At 35.1% G+C, this 12,678-nt stretch overlaps 1 pseudogene; it reads left to right on the forward strand.

Moving 5' to 3' along the window:
* The window catches only part of LOC145098167 (putative aldo-keto reductase 4), a 113,411-nt pseudogene extending 102,030 nt beyond the window's left edge, over positions 1-11,381 (forward strand).
* Positions 11,382-12,678: the final 1,297 nt, after the last annotated feature.

Here is a 12,678-nt window from a genome sequence, read left to right on the forward strand (position 1 = left end):
TTCATGTTCCGACAACCAGAACATCTAGAAGCCAACCATGATTGGGATGAAGAAAGTTCAAATTTAACGAATGGGACTACCATAACATCAATCATCGCGGAGATGAACCACTGGTCACCGGGGGGGGGGGGGGGGGACTCATACAAAAGAAGTATGTAAATGAAATATATAGGGATAATGGTACTTCTACAACTAGTTGCTAAGTTAAGTGCAAAGGAAAATGGAGCCACTAGAGACTCACATGATAAGTTTTGCAGGTCATAACATATGACCAAGGGGCACAACCACTTTGCCACTAACCCTAGTAGACTACAAAAATGAAAGAAATGTTACTCAGGTAATAAAGTATGTAATCATCAAGGCATCATCACCATACAATGTCATACTTGGAATGTCGGCAATGCACAAGTTCAGGGTCACATCGTCTATGATACATGGAGTAGTCAAATTTCACACCATGTCAAGAGTAGGCACATAGTGTTCCTCATTTATCCATTCACAGCCTTTCCTTTTTCTAAACTTAATACATATTGAATGAACCTGGTTCACTTCATAAAAAGATGAATCACCAAAGTCCTTGTCAACCACCTTACTAATGCCTTCAGATAATACCTAGTTAACATCCTCCTCTAACTTCTGCACTTGTCCTGTCAAGTCGGTGCTTGAAAACCAGTGTTCTTCAGTACAGATGCCCTGAGATCACCTCTCAACTTTCGAACACCCAAATCTAACATAACAATTTTTCCACATAACCAATTTTATCCGATTTTAGTGAAGCCAATTTGCCATGCAAAAGCGTAATTTCCTCCTACAAACAATTATTAAGAGCTCATTTACTTTCCAAAATTACATTTTCCTCTAAAAACAACCTTACCTCACCCTTCACACTTTCCAACTCTAATTCAGGAACCATATAGACACTAGTACTTGGTCCTTCCAATTCAACAATGTTTTTTAACATCTCTAAAATTCTATCTCGAAACAACTGGAGATTACGTGATAGATCCATAGAAGGAGTAATGAAAGGCTTCACAATCTCAAATACCTTTTTGAACTCATGTAGCAAATCATGATTTTCTTATTACAGTTCGACATTCTCTTCACACTAGGTCATTACCTCACTTTCCAAGGCCAAGTTATCTACAAGCTTGATCTAGAACGTAACTCGAACATATTCTTGCCGATTTTTCCCTTAACTAAGTTAGGTCCAAGATAGGCAAAGAATGACATGGTAGGTTTGGGATCCAATAAGCTTTGATCCAGTCAGTACTCCCAATTAGGAGCATAGACGTGCCTAATAGTATGAGGAACACCCATATTTCGACGATGGATCATAGTATTCAATTAATTAATGCGTTCATAGGAAAACTAAGACTGCATGTGGAAGATTGAAAGGAAGTAGGATCAAAAGAGTGGGATCACTATATCTCACGTCCATTAATACTACCTTTTCCACCAAATAGGGCAGCTACAAAAGTAGCCAAAGCTGTTGACCCTACCCCTTTTCTGGAAAATGAAACTAGTATCTCAATCCTCATCCTTAACATCTCCCTCATCAATGAAAAACCTAGAAACACCACAAACCAGAGTTTGATTATAGTCGCCAATATGTAAATCATACGAGTCACAAATATGAATGGATAACTGAGAATATTTTCCATCCTCTTCATCACCCTACTCATTTCTACCTCCCTCTCCATCGTTACTCATATTATCTTCTATTAGGGGAAACTTAAAATCATCAGAACCAATGTACTTAGCATAATCCTTGCCTTCAATAAAATCATGCAAAAGCAAAAGGAACCGACTACCATCCATACAAAAGCATGAATAAGAGGCAATTAGATGATTTGTTCGCAAAGAAAAAAAGCACTCAAGCCAAACAGAAAAAAACGAAGAAGAAAACCCGTTCCTCAATCATATAAGGCAGGAAAACACCCATGTGAGTCTAATGAGGACTCATACCTACTTGCCCAAAAACCTCCTTAGGAAATTTTTTCATAGCCACGTCCAACAAAGATATTTTAGATATATCTTGACCAAGATTAAAGGTACGGTCAGGTTTTTGGTCTTCAATGGTACCAAGAAGATGAAAAACATTGGGATAATTAAAGCACAAACCATTTAGCTAGAAGAACTCATTTTCGATCTCTTAATAGAGTCAAGAAGACCATCTATAAAACTCATCCCTCATGAGTGAAAGTAGAACCAAGCACCACCACTACTACATATATATATATATATATATATATATATATATATATATATATATATATATATATACTAGAACAAATCCACGGTTGGTACAACGAGACACACATGACATAGAAGTTCAAAATAAATAGTCTTAGAAATAGATAAAGGTTTTAGTTGATACATATAGATTTTATAAGCCCCAATAACTTAACCAAATAATGGTGACAGAGGAACCCTTAAACCTGCTTCAAAATAATAAAGGTAAAATCCTATCTTTCTAGGAGATGATTATCGACAGAAGCCCTTGCACCAGAAATTATGGCATCATCCTCCTTAATTAGATGATAGTTATTAGAAACATGGACTAGCCGATCACGAAACATTGTAGAACATAAGACGACCATGAAAAAACAATAAACTGTCTTCAACAAAGAAAAACATTAATGGAAAAATAGAAATAAACCGTGAGAAATGTTTTCATGATATGTTTTCTTTTGAGACTTGTAACGACTCAAAAACATAATATTGTGTGTTGCAATATGTATTTGGTATAAATATGATTTAGGGTGAACTCAAAATAGTGAAATGATGATACTTTGGTGATGTAACACATATATTAATATATTTATATTGTTTATTGCAAAATGAGTAGGTTAAGCTAGGTAGTGGTGAAAGAAAATGATATTTCACTCTAAGATGATTATGTGGATATAAAGTTTGTCAAAAATAGAGTTCGTATGAGAAAGTTATGGTCGTTAGAAGTTAAGATAAAAGTACATTACTATTTCAAGAAAGTCAACAAAAGTCAAAGTCAAACGTTCAATTATCAGGTTACCATGGTGCGGAAGTGAATGGATTCCTTGGATATGTAGCAAAATCGGAGTTCTCCTCATCATCACAGTGCGACGTGTAATAGTATAAATAACTTGCATTTGTGTCATTTTAAGGGTTTTGGCACATTCGGTCACAGGAGCGGATTGAGAGGTGTTTTTGGAGGCTTAGAACTGAATATTTGTACTAGTGTACGGGGGATACGGGTTGAGTTATGGGATTAGTTGAGCTATCTTTTATCCTGTTATTACATAATTACGTTTATTTGATATTTCGTAGAGGGTTGTTACATTAGAGTATGTGTTATGGGATTTCATGATATGGTGCTATTTCGAACCTGATGATTTGTGAAATTTAATCCCGTCATTATAGGTTAAATACCCTAATTTACCAAGATTTGTTGATTGTGTAACGACTTGCAGGGTTATGTCCTTAGGTGATTGTATTAAGAACTTGACTTGTTAATTGATCAATGTAGTTGATATAGTGAGAAGAGCAGACAAGTTCTAATGAACTTGATATATTGTCTAAATAGATTGGAACAAGTGGTGAGTTGAAATGACATGTAGAGATGGAGGCCATAATTTTTTGATTAAGGTATTTAAGTTCATAAATAAATTGGTATAATATTGATGAATAAAAGTAAATTCCTTTTTAGGCTGCTCTCATAACCAGGAAATAGCTTAGACTGATCAAAGGAGAGAGATAAATGATTTATTAATATATTAATTAGAAATAGTAATTATTAATAAATAATTAATAAAAATTAATTTAGAATTAATTTTGGGTTAATTAGAATTATTTAAAGGCACCAGGTCTGAGCTGCAATTGTTCAATAGTTAAAAAAAAAAGAGGATCTAGAATCCTACAATTGTTTAATCTTTTTATTGCTTGAGCGAAGTACGGTTCAAGCTTGGAGAGATTTGATTGATGCCATTGTATGCATCTTTTAGGGTAATTTTTATAAATATTTTGCATCATATTTTACGTATTTGCATATGCTTTAGTTTAAATATTGTTCACCTCATGTCTTTCGTCAGAATTCTCGTAGTGCTCATGTTTTTATGTCATTTTCAGATAATTTGAGTGGAGCAGTATTGTAAGAGCAGCTTTGGATGCATATTTGGAGCTTAATGAGCTGAAACGCCTAAGAGGGCTGGAAGCTAGGTCAGATTTGCTGAAGCTGGAGAGTTCGCATTTGAAACACGTATTTTTTAGAAAACACGGTCGAGTTTTTCACCATATGATCATTCTTTTTATCGTGTTTTACTTTCAAAACTTCTCCAAGATAGAAATCAATTTTGAAGACCTCTAAGCATTAACACGATCGTGTTGTGCCCATAAACGCGATCGTTCTTTTGAGAAAACTATTAGAAATAGCAATGTACTTCATTAAACGATATTTCAGACATTATAGGCAAAAACATAAGCATGTTTTTACCCTAAAAACGATCGTGTTTTTATGATTTCTACTCCAAAAATTGTTGGCTTGCATACAAATTCGACCCGTCTGATCAGTTTGAAACCTAGACGCTCCCAGACGATGATAAAGACTTTTGATGGCGGTTTTCTACAGTTTTCATCACTTTCTGAAGACCTAAAGGCCGTGGATCATCTCAATCAGTTAGATTAGTAGGATTTAGTAGTTTAATATCTCTTTTCATAGTTTTGATCGGATTTTAGCCATGTCTAGCTAAACCCTAGATTTCAATTCTACATAGATTAGTACCTTTCATGTAATCAATCATTAGACATGGTTTTTTATTTGTGATTATATCTAGTCATTTGAATTTTGATGTTATTGAAAGTTTGATTTTTATTGTTTTTAGCTTGATCACCTAATTTAGGATTAAATCAATCTAGTTAATCAGTTAATGGAATCCGTCAATGTTCTAGTTAATTGGTAATACGTAACTAGTATTAGATTGGTTACGTGTTGGGATTTAACTCTGATATAAATGAAAATTTCATATTTTTATTCTTCCAAGCTTGTGAGAAATATTGAATATTGCTGAGAAGTTAACATAGATCATAATACTACTTTTTTGATTTGATTAAGAGCTTGTTTAATTAAATTAGTAAACAGTTAGGATTAACTGAAGAGGTTGATTTGGTTAACTAATTAGGTAAAAGAGAATGTACTAGAGCTTATTAGTTGTTCTCAGTATTAGCTTAGATAGAACGCATTTCAAATAACCAAGTTTGTGTTGATTGCATGATTAGGAAAGTCGCAGCAAAATTGAATTTGTTTTTGTTACTGAATTTTATTTAGAAATTTTCACTGCTATTTAGTTTTTAACTAATAATATAAAACCTCCTTTTTATATTTATCTATTTTTGACTAGCATGTGCCTTACGCAAGGAGGCATTGACCATTAGGCTATGCCCCTAAGGATTCTACCTTGCTTCCTTGTGTTATCCTTTAGTGTATTCGAGCAGTGAAATATTATTTGCTTAGGACATCCACAACAACATTTTAACACAGATTGAAATTGGTAAAATGATTTACCTACCTAAAATAAATTCTCAATTAGATTACGGAATCCCTCTTTATAATTTTGAATTATATTTATCGATCCTAGCCTTAAATATTAATTTTGGTTAAAATACTATGGAAGTGAATCAACTAACTAAAATATTATCTCTTGTTTTAGATGTCTGGAAATGGTGATCTTCCTCCTCCCCCCTCCAACCACTCACAACTTAACTCTCTTAACTATCCTCTCAAAAGGCAAGCTCACATGTGCGAACTACATAGATTGGTTATGCAATTTAAAGATGACATTGAGACATGAGAACAAAGAGTATGTTCTTGATACTCCAGTCCCATGAATTGACAAAGAATACGCTACTCCTAAAGAAATGGTTGAATATAACTAGCATGTTGATGACGCTACAAAATTTGCTTGCATTATGAGTGCAACCATGCAACATGAGCTCCAAAAGACATATGAGGTCAACTGGCCTTATGAAATAAACTAGGATCTTTCTCAAATGTTTCTTAATAACACTAGGCAAGAGCATTATGGAGCCGTCAAGGACCTTATGTCATGTGAACTGAAAGATGGGGAATGTATGTGTGCTCATGTGCAGAAAACATAGAGACACATGGAGGGATTGCAAAAAGCTCATTGTGAACTTTGACAGGGATCTTTCCAGTGAAAGGGTACTCAACTTGTTACCAAGTAGTTATGATCAGTTCATTCCAACTTATCATTTGAACAATATCAAGACCACACTGATTGAGCTTCACAATCTTGCAAACAGCTAAAGTAGGAATGAATACGTCTCACACCAAAAATGTTGCAACTCCCTAAGTCATGGTTATGCAACAAGGAAAGGGTAAGAAAAGAAAGACTCATTCCTAACCTAAGTGGAAAGGGAAAGCCCACATCGAAGAGTCCAATGGGTCAAAAGGAAACCCCAACTTCGATACTTCTCCTGTTGCGGACCTTAAAGAAGACATACATTTTCAGTGTGGCCAGAACGGCCATTAGAGAAGAAGCCGCCCCAAGTACCTACAAGAAGTAAGAGAGGTTAAGGGTATGGTGTCTGGCTCTTCATCTGGTATGTAATTTATCCAAATCAATAACACTTGTATTTCAAATTCTTGGGTCCTTGATATGGGATGTGGTTTCCATTTTGTTCTGGTATATAGGGACTAAAGGTAAATTAAGAGGTCGAGCATAAGAAGTTGGACCCGATCATGGGGAATAGGTGAAAGTCTGTGGTTACCAAGATTTGAACATATGAGCTTATGTTTGATAGTGTTAGGGTTGATTTAAACAATTGTTTTTATTCGTTAGAAATAACTAGGAACATAATTTCATTTCATGCATTATTTACACAAGGATATCATTATGGTTTTGATAATAATGATTGTCCAATTTCAGTTTATCGTAATGGATCATTTATTTTCAAATCTTATCCTTGTGATGGTGTGTATGAAACTATTGTTTGTGTGAACGAACTTGGAAATAATGTTTAAAGTATTGATTCTTCTAATGGTTTAGACAAGGCATGCTTATCGCATATTCGTCTTGGGAACATCAACAAGAAACTCATCGCCCAACTCCAAAAGGATTGTGTTTTGGAATCATTTGAACTAAAATCAGACGATAAATGCAAATCTTGTTTGTTAGGAAAGATGACTAAGCCACCTTTCACAGGAACTTGTGAAGGAGGTGAATATTTGTTAAACCTCATCCATACTGATATATGTGGTCCTTTCAAATCCGCCACAAGGGATGCTAATCGCTACTACCTGACATTTATCGATGATTATAGTAGATTTTGGTATATCTACTTAATCTAGCATAAATCAGAAACTTTTGAAAAGTTCAAAGAGTTTAAGCACGAGGTAGAGAATCAATTGGCCAATCAGATAAAGAAGCTCTAATCTGATAGAGTTGGAGCATATCTTAGTATCGAGTTCAATGACTATCTAAAGGAATGTGAATTTGTTTCACAATTTACGCCTCCTAAGAAACCACAAATTAATGGTGTGGTTGAGAGGCATAATCGAACTTTAGTGGACATGGTTAGTTGCATGATGAGTCGAATTTCACTCCCTATATCATTATGGGGATATTTTTTAGAAACAACCCATATTCTGAATCTCGTTCTTACCAAGAAAGTTTCCAAATACCTCATGAGATGTGGACAGGGAAACCTCCCTCGCTCGTACATATAAAGGTCTAGGATTGTGAGGTTCTCATTAGGTGTGAGACCCAAGATAAACTAGAATCCAAAGCCAAGGTATGTATTTTCATTGGCTACCTACAAAATTCCTTTGGATAATTGTTCTATAAACCTACTGAGAACGTGGTATTCATAACTTGAAGGGGAGTCTTTCATGAGAGAGAGCTCATTTCCAAAAAGAACAGTGGGAGTGCGATTAATCTTGATGAAATTTAAGAGTCATCCAATGAAGGAACCTTCAATGACACTAGATCTCAACCTCTGGCTGAATCTGTTAAGCACATTTACAATTCGTTACCTCTTTGTTGATCCAATAGCGCTTGTACAACACCTAGGTTTTATAGTTTCCATATAAAGGCAGATAACGATATGTTTATTAGTGATAAAAAAACTGGTAAATTTAGGTGTTCTAATTAACTACAAGGAAGTGAATGTAGGCCCTAAGGCTGCTAAATGGAAAGAGGTAATGCAAAGCAAGATCCAATCCATGAATGATAACCAAGTACGGACCTTTGTTAATCAAGCACCTGGTCGGAAGACTATAGGTTGCTAGTGGATCTTCAAGAAAAAGACCAACATGGATGGTAATGTACAAACTTTCAAGTCAATGTTTGTTGCAAAAGGCTTTACTCAAACCTAAGTGATTGACTATGATGAGACCTTTACACCAGTTGCTAAGATTAAGTCAATTAGCGTTATGCTTGCCATAGCTGCTCATCATGACTACGAAGTATGACAAATTGATTTTAAAACTGTTTTCCTTAACGAACAATTGGTCGAGGATAATTACATGGCTTAACCGTAAGGATTTGAACATGCCAAATTCCCTAATAAGGTATGGATGACATACTCCTAATGGGGAACAATGTTCCAATTTTGCAAGAAGTTAAGTCTTGGTTTGGTAAATGTTTCGCTATAAAGGATTTGAGAGAAACTACTTATATTATTGGAATAAGGATTTATAGAAACAAGCATAAATGATTACTAGGACTTATCCAGAGTAGATACTTGGATAAAATACTAAAACATTTTAGTATGGAGAATTCCAAGAAAGTGGACTTACCGATGCATCATATTGTTAAGTTGAACAAGGCTCAGTGTCCTAGTAGTGATAAGGAAATAGATACGATGAGTCGAGTCGAATATGCTTCTGCTATATGCTCAATCATATATATATGTTATGACATGTAGTCAAATTGATGTGGCATATTTTTTTAGCATGGTTAACAAATATCAAGGAAATCCTGGTTTAGCATATTGGACTGTTTGTTGATAATTTTTAATTAATTCAAAGGTATTTGAAAAGGTAGGTTCATTCATAATTGATTCAAATTTATCAAATTTTTTTTGATAATGATCTTAAATGATTTAACTCATTTGATAAGGTATTTGATATTTATCAAGTTTTCTTACTCTTGTATGAGAAGAAATCTATTTTTTATGATTCTTTTGATATCATATGCGTCTTTAACATGTTCATTCCTTTAATTAACGAGGACCTGATTTAGAAAGTGTTGATTTTGAAAATTATGGTCATTAATTAAAGGTTATATACTTTGTTACACTACTAGAAAAATAGCCTTTTACGACGTGCAAATTACGACACTCATTAATATATGTTACGCAAACGAGAGTGACATTAAAAAAGTGTCATCTCTTCAGAAAATTTAAGGATTTAGGTCACGCATTATTGCGTGCCTTTAAATTAGTGTCAAAAGAAAAAAAATTAAAAACACGGAGGGCGCTGTACCTTAAATGCACGCCCTCTATATGTGTCGCTATATAATTTTAATGAACGCGTGTTCCTTAGTTACAAGCGGGAAAAGAAAAGCCAAAAAATTAGAAAAGCCCGCTACCCTCCCTACCCTAAGCATTTTCACACATCTTTCATTCTCCTCACACTGTTGTGCAACTTCTCAATCAAAGATCGAAGGTTACGATTTCATCTCCATCTCTCGACTTCATCATCTCAATCAAGAAAAAGGGCTTCTGATTTCCATTCATCTACTTCATCGTTGCTGTAATTTCACCTTCTTCATCTCTCTGCTATTATTGAGAATACTCGCCAATAGTTTTCTTGCACTATTCCTTGACATGCTTCTTTGAACACAAAAATCTTCTCCAGTCTTCCTCCGCCTCCCTACATCTAGTGTTGCTTGCTTCTTTCTCTTGCACTCCAACCGTCACTAGCGATTCTTCCCCATTCATTGACATCGATCAAGGCTCATTTACTTCTACCCACTGGAACCACTATATCTACCACTCGATGTTGAAATTTTCAGAAAAAGCCCTAATTCAGTATTATACTCTCAAGTCTCAATATTAGAATGCAAATATTGATTCTTGTTTGTTTCTTATTCCCCACAGATAAATCGAAAAAGGGGAATTAGAATGACGAAGGTAGTGGGAGTTTTGGTCCGGTGGTCGTGGTTCATCTATCGAGAAAGGAAGATGGGAACGCAAGCAGCCATGGTGGCTCGATGATGGAAATCAATCGAGAAAGGGGAAGCACCTCTGGTGCGGGATCGATTTGACAAAAGGAGAAGGGAGAAGCAGCGACGCTTCTCTTGTCTGCCACAGCTTGGGGGGGGGGGGGAGGTGCTCCGGCGGTCTCCTTGGCTGTTCTTTCTTGAACCTCACAGGTCGTATTCTTTCTTAGATTTAATGCTTTCCATGAATCTTTTTTGGTGATTGAAGGTAAACGGATGAGATCGATTGATCTATATTATCAGCACCGAATTGACACTCGTGTGCCCATTGAAATCACGGTATGTTTGATTTCAGATTATTCATCTCATGTTTCTATTTCCTACTTAGCATCTGAGATTGGTTAATTTCTTTTCTTGAAAGATGGGAGAAATGAAGAAATTAACTGGTGGAAGAAGGGAAGATAAAATACGTAGGATTATCAGAAGCTTCGGCTTCAACCATTAGAAGAGTCCATGCTGTGCACCCGATAACTGCTGTTCAACTAGAGTGGTCTTTATGGTCCAGGGATGTAGAAGATGAAATTGTTCCTACTTGCAGGTTATCATTATTCGACTTTTTTTTTTAGTTTAAAGGCTAAATAATATAATATTTCAAACATTATATATAATCGTTTTGATCATGAATTGATAAACTAATAAAAGGATTCAAATTTGTATCCCTGCTTTTTATCAGAGAACTTGTCATTGGAATTGTGGCGTACAGTCCTCTAGGACGTGGATTTCTTTCATTGGGTCCGAAGATGGCTGAGAATTTGGCAGAGGGCGATTTTCGTCAGGTCTGCATAAAACAAATTGAATCAGATTCTTTATCAATTATAATATAAAATCATTAAACTGAGTTTGAGCTTGTGTTTATATATATACTTGCTCTTTTTGTAGAATCTACCAAGGTTCCTACCTGAGAATCTTGAGAATAATAAAATGTTGTACGAACGAGTTAGTGCGATTGCAGTAAAGAAAGGGTGCACTCCATCACAACTAGCATTGACGTGGGTTCACCACCAGGGGAAAGATGTTGTGCCCATACCAGGATCCACTAAAATTGAAAACCTTCAGCAAAACATTGGAGCTTTATCTGTGAAACTAACACCACAAGACATGGCTGAACTTGAATCTTCACTGGGTAATTTCTTGTCCTTCCCAACTCCCAAGTCTTTGTTATGAACATGCTTATGGATGTTTGTTTGGAGATTTTCATTTTCTTATCAACCACAAGTGATAACTTTGCACATACAATGGAATGGATCTATGTCCCTTCCGAAACTATACAGTTGATTACTTTTATCTTCAATGATTAACAAAAAGATTGTGCTCTATGATTTCCTAGGGATTGTTCATCCCGTCCATAGAAGGACAAGGCACTGAGGAACAAAAACAGAAATGGTTGCCATTGGCCCAAAAGATGCAAATTATTGGTTTTTATGCACAAACATAACTTGGTCATTGATCCAATGTTCAAGGTCTTGAAACAACTGCAACATTTGATCCCCAAACGGACGAGTTTGTCCTTCACAGTCCTACTTTAACTTCAAGCAAAGCAAGTAACATGAAATGGATTGTTCTTATATAAAGATCCCCCATTTTCTCTTTGTTTTTCCACTTTTTGATATTTTTTCGTATTTTCTAATTCAACTTTGTTTCCACTCTCTTAATCTTTTCTTTCGTGGTGGCCTGGTGGATTGGGGAAAGTGTCAAGATCTCATCTACAACACCACTAATAATATTCAAAGGCTGACTATCCAATAATATTTTGGCCCTGGTGATAAGTTGCTTGTTCCATCTTTAGCTGCAGCAAGGGCAGGGAAATCAAAGGTAATCTGAAATTCGATTATATAAGTTTTTAATGAGTCTCTATTTAATTGAAACTGATTTTAATTTTTACATTCTTTGGTTGATTTTTGGATTACCAGTTTATTATAGGGGATGGAACAAACATGTATGATTTCACATATGTTGAGAATGTTGCACATGCTCATGTATGTGCTGAAAGAGCTCTAGCTTCAGATGGATCTGCCTCAAAGAGAGCTGCAGGAGAGATAATTTAAATAAACCTTTTCAATTTTACTTGAGACAATATAATATATGGAGTTTTTATTATTTTTTAAATTTCCAGGCTTACTTTATAACGAATATGGAACCAATAAAATTTTGGGAGTTCATGTCACTTATTCTTGTTGGGCTTGGGTTTGAATGGTATATTCTTGATTTTTGGTTTGTTTTCAAGGTAAGATTAAAGCTCCACTTTGTCTTTATTTCTGATTTTATGTAGTTTGCAGGCCAAGAATCAAGATTCCTGCATCTATTGCAATAATCTTTATTTATTTTTATTTTTTAATGTGTTTGGAATTGGATTAGTTATGATGCTTTGACCTAACTCTAACTTATATATTGTTTTGGTAAGCTCTAGATTCCAAAAATGAAAGCTGTCAGTGACACTAAAGACCTTAAAGAGGACCTTAAT

The sequence above is a fragment of the Lactuca serriola genome, chromosome 4 (assembly GCF_051521515.1).
Source record: "Lactuca serriola cultivar US96UC23 chromosome 4, Lser_US96UC23_V15, whole genome shotgun sequence".
Classification (NCBI taxonomy): domain Eukaryota; kingdom Viridiplantae; phylum Streptophyta; class Magnoliopsida; order Asterales; family Asteraceae; genus Lactuca; species Lactuca serriola.